The sequence below is a fragment of the Phyllopteryx taeniolatus genome, unplaced genomic scaffold (genome assembly GCF_024500385.1).
Source record: "Phyllopteryx taeniolatus isolate TA_2022b unplaced genomic scaffold, UOR_Ptae_1.2 contig_78, whole genome shotgun sequence".
Classification (NCBI taxonomy): domain Eukaryota; kingdom Metazoa; phylum Chordata; class Actinopteri; order Syngnathiformes; family Syngnathidae; genus Phyllopteryx; species Phyllopteryx taeniolatus.
In genome coordinates, this window is record NW_026903756.1 from 29,264 (window position 1) to 38,395 (window position 9,132).

The 9,132-nt window shown below is 41.9% G+C and overlaps 1 non-coding gene and 1 pseudogene across 1 annotated transcript; one reads left to right on the forward strand and one right to left on the reverse strand.

Annotated features, from left to right (window-relative positions):
• Positions 1-2,294: 2,294 nt before the first annotated feature.
• trnal-caa (transfer RNA leucine (anticodon CAA)) lies at positions 2,295-2,401 on the reverse strand. The gene is made up of 2 exons: positions 2,364-2,401; positions 2,295-2,340 (listed from the first exon to the last, which is right to left on the reverse strand). It is a non-coding gene; the product is annotated as a tRNA-Leu (tRNA).
• Positions 2,402-8,953: 6,552 nt separating this feature from the next.
• On the forward strand, positions 8,954-9,132 carry LOC133473980 (U2 spliceosomal RNA; annotated as a pseudogene).

Consider the following 9,132-nt stretch of genomic DNA (forward strand, 5'->3'; position numbering starts at 1 on the left):
AGCTGGAGATGATCCAGCTGACATCAGGCAAGAGGCAGGGTACACACTGGACTGGTTGCCAGTCGATGGCAGGACAACTGAGCAGACAAGTCCTCCACAATGTGGTTGTAATTAAGACAATAATGCAATGATGATCATTTCGACTGGTGAACTGGGAAGTGGACAGACAAGCTTGTTTGCATCTGGAAAGGGGAGAAAGCCGATCGTGGATGGAAGCACTTGATTGAAGGGCACAAAATGGACCTGGTGGCTTTCTAATTGCTGGTCATCAGGATTTGTTAGCTGATCAGGATGTATTTTTACACACATTGATATCATCATTCTTCTTTAAAAAAAACCTCTTCATAGGAGTTGACGCGTCAAGATGCCGTTTGTCTGCAGGTGTTCAAGAAGGAAGAATAAAAGAAGAATTGTTTATTATATTGAGTTACTGTATATGTTTGTGTTTGGCATTAAATGAACTTGATATCCAGCTCTTAAATTTGCATTTCCAGTGTAATTAGTGGACTCCCCTTGCCAACTACTAGAGCAAACAGAATTAAAGAAGAAAAAAAAACCTTAGAACACCTTTAAAACTATACAAACTCATTTAAACACATAATATATTGCAAGAGAGTAAGAGTAATAGATACAAATATTATCCAAACAGTAAAAAAATTAGAGCAACAACTGCAATAACACAAAAAAAGTCTGCAAGACAGCGGGACCGCAATAAGTGAACCGCGATATAACGGGGGCTTACTGTACTTGGTTACTTCCACCATTGCAATCACATTTTCGGAGTGAAGACTGATTTCACTTGGCATGAACAAATGTTTACTCAACCAGCCTACAAGACACAAAAATTCTCCTTCTCCTCTTTTGCTTCACAAAGTTCCTCCTCGTACGATAACAACATATTGTGATGTGTTATGTATTATTATATGTTAATTATAACACAATAAATAATATGATATTGAACTTTTATCATTAGTTATTAACTTTAGGGGTTTCCATTATGTTAGATGCTGTCATGGAAAGACCTGACCGTGTAGACTATGTTGCGTGAGTTAGCGTAACGCAGATGTTTAAGGTGAACGGAACAAATACTGTTCTGAATTGGGTTTAAGAGCACATGCAAAACTGTGAACAAGCTAGCCAGGAGTTGAACCTAGAATCTTCTGAGCCGTAGTCAGACGCGTTATCCATTGCACCACTAGCGCACGATGGTATTGGGCCATCTGAAAGCCCCTGTGGATGACTTTCACTGTCCCACGCAAACTATTCAAACAGCAGCACTAAAGAAAGTTATTGTACATTGTTTGCATTAAGCGTGACCCGGATTTGAACCGGGGTTGCTGCGGCCACAACGCAGAGTACTAACCTCTATACTATCACGGCTTGAAAGATGTCTAAAACTGTTGGCTGCAGCAAGGCTGTGGAAAACCTGCAGGACGCTGAGCCAGGACGACAGTGAATTAATGTGAAGGGCATGATAGGCCTTAAACTGTCGATCAAGCGAATCATCTCAACATTTTACTGTATTGATAAGAATATCAATCAACATTTAATACAGATTACTATTTCAACCGGTTTTATGATCACATTGTGTCTGGTGATGAAATGCGACACACATGTCACGCTCCCCTTGATCATATTATTTTATTCCATAAAATAAACATTGAAGCCATAATTTTTTAACAATTAGACAGAATCATAATTATGTTTGCAATTTAACATTAAGCAGAATCATTTTCATCCTATTACATAATAGACTGAAATAACTTTCCCGCGTAATGTTCTTGGCAAAATTTAAAAAATATAGCAATTCAGACAAATTTGTTCTGGAAGTGCTCCAGCACGCCCGCGACGCAAGTGAGGAGAAGTGGCTCGGAAAATGGATGGATGGATTTCTGTACATTTGCATTCAAATTGTCAAAATGAAAGCATTTAAAATAATGTCAGGAGTGGGATTTGAACCCACACCTCTATTCAGAGACCAGAAATCCCATTTAGATGGTGCTGAACCTTGAGGTTGGAACCTTAGACCGCTCGGCCATCATGACATGTTGAAAACCAACATGTTTTGCAACATAATTATAAATATATGCCAGCTTTTGAAATTTCGTGTATGAAAGTTTCAAATCTTTCTTGTCTAACTGTCTCATTGTCAATGAAACTAGTGACAAAAAAATTTTGCGACACCAGCCATTTTTTGTCGAAAGAATACAGTACTGTAAAGTATTTAAAAAAAAAAAAAAGTTCATTTCTGTAAATTTGCATTCAAATTGTCAAAATGAAAGCATTTAAAATGATGTCAGGAGTGGGATTTGAACCCACGCCTCCATTCGGAGACCAGAAATCACATTTTGAAGGTGCTGATCCTTGAGTCTGGCACCTTAGACCGCTCGGCCATCCTGACACACTGATTGTGTGGGTTTTCTCCAGGCACTCCGGTTTCCTCCCACATCCCAAAACCGCATTCGAGACTAAATTGCCCGTAGGTGTGAATCTGAGTGCGAATGGTTGTTTGTTTGTATGTGTCCTGCGATTGCCTGGGAACCAGTTCAGGGTGTACCCCGCCTCCTGCCCGATGTTAGCTGGGATAGGCTCCAGCACGCCCGCGACCCGAGTGAGGAGAAGCGGCTCAGAAAATGGATGGATGAATGGAAGTTCATTTTATGTATTTTTTGCTCAAGAAAATTCAAATGGCAGTCATTTCTCATAATATCCAAATGGAGCAATTGGTACACAACTAATTCCGTTTGGAACGCCACTTTTTCCTCGCATGTATACTATGAAGTGGCAGTAATTAGTCATATTTTATGTCGTAGCTGTCAGGTGGAATCCCCTCACCTTCAAAATGACAACTTTTCAAGAAAAGTTTCCAAGCACCACTTTGTTCAAATTGGTCTTACTATATATCTTATATTGCTGTCATATACTGTATCATTGCATCACTTGAAGAACAGTTAGTACTCCAAAATTCTTCCATCACTAATTTAATGTGCTGAAAAATTGCTGATTTATTAAGATGTCATCATTAAAGTGATACAAACAGAGCGGGAGAGTGCCGCATCCTTGCAAGCCTCATGCATGAACCCAATAAAAGCGGCTTAATATCCAAAAACTGCATGCGGACATCTTTACTCTGAAAATATAACAACAATCAGTCCATTTTTTTAGATTTTATGGATGAGATTGAGCTGGATTTTTTCGCCTGTGGTTCCGAGTCGGCGGTCACCCAGGAGACCTGCGGCTTTCCGTTGGGCATGGGATGAATGAAGACTCCGAGACACTTGGCGTTTGTTCGATTTATTGAACAAGCCTGAGTGTCATAACAGCTGCTTACATTGCCAGAACAACGAAAAAGCCCCCGGAAACCCCTGAATCTCACTTTATCAAGGTTTAATTCTCTGGGCATGGAATTAGCTCCTCCCTGGGTGCACCCGGCAAATGGCCGTTCCTCATGACCATATTTGGAATCACAACCGCCTGCTGGCGCCTCACCTTCTAGCTACGCTCACACCCGGTTCCCTTATCTAATAAGATGCAAAACAATCCTCTTTGCAGACTGGGACGCCTGTTGTGAACCCAAGAAATGTTACTGTCTGGGCGGAGAATGAAAACACTAATAAACGTACAAATGGTTGAAGGCGGTCCTTTGATGTAGAACTTCAAAGAAAAGATGGTTGGCTTGAATACAGATCTCCAAACATTTTGCCCTTGCAAAGGAACTCTGATTGTAGTACTATTGAAATATACTACAAGATCAAATCAGATCAGCTGCAGTTTTGGGATATTAACCGACGTAACGCGTTCGGTCGGGAGACCCTCGTCATGCGTCAGCCGATGTTATGACAAACTCCACGTCTGTCACAAAATGCCACCTACAGAAACGCCTTTGTGATCTATATGTACATATATACACACACATATACTATACATCTGTGGTGCAATCAATTCGAAATTGAGCTGATGTACTGTATAAGGAAATGAATCTGCAACAATGACTTCATGTGGGATGACGTGTGTGGCGGACATGCTTCCCGCAAACTGAGGTGACACAGTGACTCCCCACGGCTCGATAAACGGCATTCTTCGAAGCCGCCCTGCTGTGAGACTGCCCCATGGAGACGCCTCGTGGACCCTAAACTAATTGACGTCTACCCTCAAAGTCTGAACTCCCAAGCATCAAAGGCCCCCACCGGACCACCTGTCTCTGAATAGGAACACATGCTGGAACAAGGCGACACCCGCTGGCGTCGAAAGGAACTGCAACCCGTGAACTCTCATTTGACAAGGATAAATGTCTGTTTTGATATTTGATGAACTCTGCAGAATTATTCCAAATGTAGGCCTTGATGTCTGTGTCGATGTGTCAACTTTACCAGCGCAATTACAATTCCATTTTCATTAAAAGCATCTTGATCACTTCTATTCTCACCAGCACACTTGTGTGTCTTAGCCTGATACTTATAAGAGAATCTTTGTCCACACACTGAGCAGGAAAAAGGTTTCTCACCAGTGTGTGTTCTTGTGTGTATTTTTAAGTGTCCCATCACAGAGAATATTTTACCACAAACTGTGCAGGAAAAAGGTTTATCACTCGTTTGGGTTCTTGTGTGTCTTTTTCAGCTTTCCTTCCTAGAAAATCTTAGACCACAAACTGAACAGGCAAAAGGTTTTTCTCCAGTGTGTGTACTCATGTGTCGTTTCAAAATGCTCTTATAAGCAAATGTTTTCCCACACTGAGAGCATTTCCATTGTTTGTTGTCAGTGTGAAATGTCATATCACCTTCCGACTGTTCATCATCATCACTTTCATCATTGTGAGTCGAGTGCGACATCATGTAGTCACTATCTGATTGTGGAGCAAAGAGTCCGTCTGCTTGTTATCCTCCACAGGGTTCTCCATCACCTTCTGTTGTCATGTGTTGACTTTAGCTGCTGCTTGGAGGCTCCGCCCCTCTGCTCTCCTCACTTTGGCCTTCATCTTTAGTCTTCAAAGGGACACCAGTCGATAGAAACTTGGTGATGACCTCCTCTACTTCATGTTTGCTATGGGGGTGCTCTTCCGCATCCTCTTTTTTAATGGGAGTGGGCTTCAATTTCTCTTCCTCTTTGATGTGGTGGACCACTTAGTCCTCCAATTCCTTTAATGTGAGGGGGCTCTGGCTCCTGCCGCTCAGTACGAAGATCTTCAGTGATGTCTGCAAGACACAAAAAGACAAACACACAGTTTGGTAAATCTGTTCTCATGTTGTGTATTCTATCCATCCATCCATTTTCTGTACAGCTTATCCTCACAAGGGTTGCGGGCATGCTGGAGCCGTCCCAGCTCAAATTATTCTCTTGTATTTTAGACAAAAGTTAAAACACCAATGACCTCTAGGGGGCATTCAAGGATTGGCCACTGACATAAGTTTAGGTCAAATCAACATTACAGGACAGAAATAATGGGTGCTAACTTACTGTAATTAAATTACTTTATTGCAATTAAGTTACTTTCATAAATACTGTTAATGACGTGCTTACTCTAACTTTCTCACTGTCCCGGCTATATGGAAGGGTTTTGTCCAGAGTTTGAGTCCGTTTGACTAGCTTGCAGTTTAAACTGTGCTTCGTAAGCGTGTCTCTTTGTAGGTGCCATTTTCGGGGGTCCTTAGCCAAACCGATGTTATTTTGCACAATGCACATACCGGCGCTATATACCTACTGGGGGCGTGCCTTTAGCGTCCTCTTTCACGCGCACCCTTCCCCCTTTAACGTCCGCATGCTGTCCTCAGTCACGTCCGCCTTTCCTTAATATAACCAGCGTGTTGGCAGGAAATGCTCCTAGTCAGTTAAGCGGAGCGCTCATCAAAGTCACACAACAACATTTACAGATTTTGGTGCACACATAAGGTGCGCCTCATTATAAGGCGCCCCGTCCATTTTGGAGAAAATTTAAGACTTTTAAGTGCGCCTTATGGTCGTGAAAATACGGTAGTTATTGACATTTTGGATTATTCTTAAATTTTGGAGGATAATGGCTTTATTTTATTCTTAAATTTTATGATATGATACAGTGGAGCATCAGTTCATATTGCAGTCATTTAATAAATTTGGCTTTAGTAATTATTTTTGCTCCACCATTAAAACCCTCTATGAGAACAGCAATAGCTCCATTAATTTATCAGGTGGCACATCCCCTAGATTTGAGCTTTCTAGAGGTATTAGACAGGGTTTTCCTGCATCTCTATATCTTTTTTTGACAGTGGCACAGCTCATGGCATATCATGTTAAAAATAGTGCTGTTGAAGGTATCTCTCTCCTTGGTAAAAAAATCCTCTTGACTCAACTTGCGGATGATTCACCACTTTTTTGGGAAAAATGAAAGCCAAATCTCTGCAGCCTTTAATGTAATTTGGGAATTCTCAAGGGCTTCTGGTTTATGCTTGAATATTAACAAATGCGAACTCATGGCTATTAAAGATTGTGCAAAATCTGAACTGTATAGCACAATAAAAAAGGAAGTGCGATACTTTGGTATCTCAATAACAAAGGATCAAAGCACAAGATGCAGTTCAAATGTCAACCCATCCATCCATCCATTTTCTGAGCCGCTTCTCCTCACAAGGGGCGTGGGCGTGCTGGAGCCTATCCCAGCTATCATCGGGCAGGAGGCGGGGTACACCCTGAACTGGTTGCCAGCCAAACGCAGGGCACAAACAAACAAACAACCATTCGCACTCACAGTCACACCTACGGGCAATTTAGAGTCTCCAATGAATGCATGTTTTTGGGATGTGGGAGGAAACCGGAGTGCCCGAAGAAAACCCACGCAGGTACAGGGGAGAACATGCAAACTCCACACAGGCGGGGCCGGGGATTGAACCCGGGTCCTCAGAACTGTGAGGCCGACACTCTAACCCGTCGTTCACCGTGCCGCCCAAATGTCAACCCAATTATTTAAAAAAATATATATAAAAATAAAATAAATTAAAAATTAAACCAATGGCTCTTACGAGATCTATCGCTAGGAGGAAGAATCTTAAATCAGAAGGAATCTCAAAGGAAAGGCTCTACATGTCGATAAACAGATCCTGAGAGAGCTTGATAAAAGGGTCCTTAATTTTGTGTGGAAAAATAGGCCTCCTCCTCCTGGAAGCCGTCACCTTATCGTGGTGGAGGGGTTTGTGTGTCCCAATAATCCTAGGAGCTAAGTTGTCTGGGTCTTCACGCCCCTGGTAGCGTCACCCATGGCAAACAGGTCCTAGGTGAGGGACCAGACAAAGCGCGGCTAAAAAATACCCAATGAAGAAAGAAACAAATGGATCGAGGTTTCCCTTGCCCGGACGCGGCTCACCGGGGCCCTCCTCTGGAGCCAGGCCTGGAGGTGGGGCTGGGAGGCGAGCGCAGGGTGGCTGGGCCTGCACCCATGGGGCCCGGCCGGGCAGAGCCTTCCCGTGGGCTCACCACCTCTCTTTGCAAATACTTTTCTTTCTTTTTTTTGCAATAAAAACCCACAAAGACAAGATTGCTTCCTTACTTATTCTGTCCGTAAAAGATTTGCCAAAACACATGTCACCATTTAAATATATTTCCAAAGGTGCTATTAACGTGAAAATTTCACCAGATGCCAGCATAATGCCAGAAAAGATGACCTCATTCTCCAGCCTACACGCCATATATCGACATGATAATCACAGATGAGTCACATATGGACACGGCAAACAACAATTATGAAACAAATGTCAACTGTGTTGTTTTTCAACGTTTATATTGAAAGAATGTTGTCAGATGCTCGTGTTCCTTGGTCACGTGGTCCACGTCGTTCCATTAGAATGCGGACATTAACGCATATCCTTAAGCCGTGTATTAAGACCGAAGAAAATAATGAGTTATTTGGAATACAAATCGGTTGTTGGTATAATGTTGTGGCCACGAGCTGAATAGCTGTTTGATCAACATTTTGAAATGAACACACATTTTGAAATCAATGGCTCTGCCTCAGTCCAATACTTCCAGTTTCCTGCTTTGGGAACTGACAGTAGGACTCTAGCGCCATCGTCGCAGAGGAGGCGAATTACACCCCTTCCGCTAATTTAGTGACACAACGTTGCTGTTCCTCATGTCGTAAGCCTTAATAATCGAATAAAAACATGCCAGAAATGTCAAAATCCTTGAATATTTTCCATTAAACATTTCAACGTATACCCCAAAACAGTAAGCATGCCCTGCCCAAGAATTAATGCAAAAAACGACAGAGTGAAAGCAAAACCAACCACTTGTGAAGTACTTAACTATAATCAGCCATTATTATTTTACAACACACAACAATAGAAAAAGGAAATCCATATTCGTAAACAAATTTAGTTTGGTTGTCATATATAGTATGTAGGATAGTATAATAGTCTTAAGGAAATGTATGGTCACGAGAAGGCCCCGTGTTTCGCAATTAGCTTTACCTATTGATGTGAAGTGACATATCCAATTTTGCTTTCTTAAAATCTTATGACTGGTCACTCGAAGGAGATTGACAACTTAGAGGAGTCTGTATTAACATTTTGTTTCAGTTGTTGATGGCGAAAATGCAATTTTGTCATCGAATTTGTTCATTTTACCTAACTTGACCGCTTGTATTCCAAAGTGATGCTCAGGTCACCTGGGAGATCTCAGCTTTCTTACGTAAAGGCGAAATAAGTGTTGCTATTGGACAATGACTTCCTTATAAAATGCTAAAAAGATGTATTTTTTGTGATTATTCATTGTTAATGAATTCATATTAAAATGTGCAAGTGGACATAATGTCAGAGAGCACTGAAGACTTTACCAATTATTCAGAAATAAGTTACAAATTGCCCTGCGATTGGCTGGCAACCAGTTCAGGGTGTACCCCGCCTCCTGCCCGACGATAGCTGGGATAGGCTCCAGCATTCCCGTGCTACTTAAAGAGCTGATGTAATAGTCTGTTGGCAGTAACAATGAAATTGCTCAAAAAGGAAAAGAAAGTGATCTGTTCTTATCAGTTTAATATCTGATACGTCTCCTATCCGGGGACCATATATTAAATAGATTTTTGGAACTGGGAGATGGAATAGGGGCTTGCTCCGTCCACTCCACGCATCGACCTGGTATTGCAGTACCTCCAGGAACGGTGCACCCCCA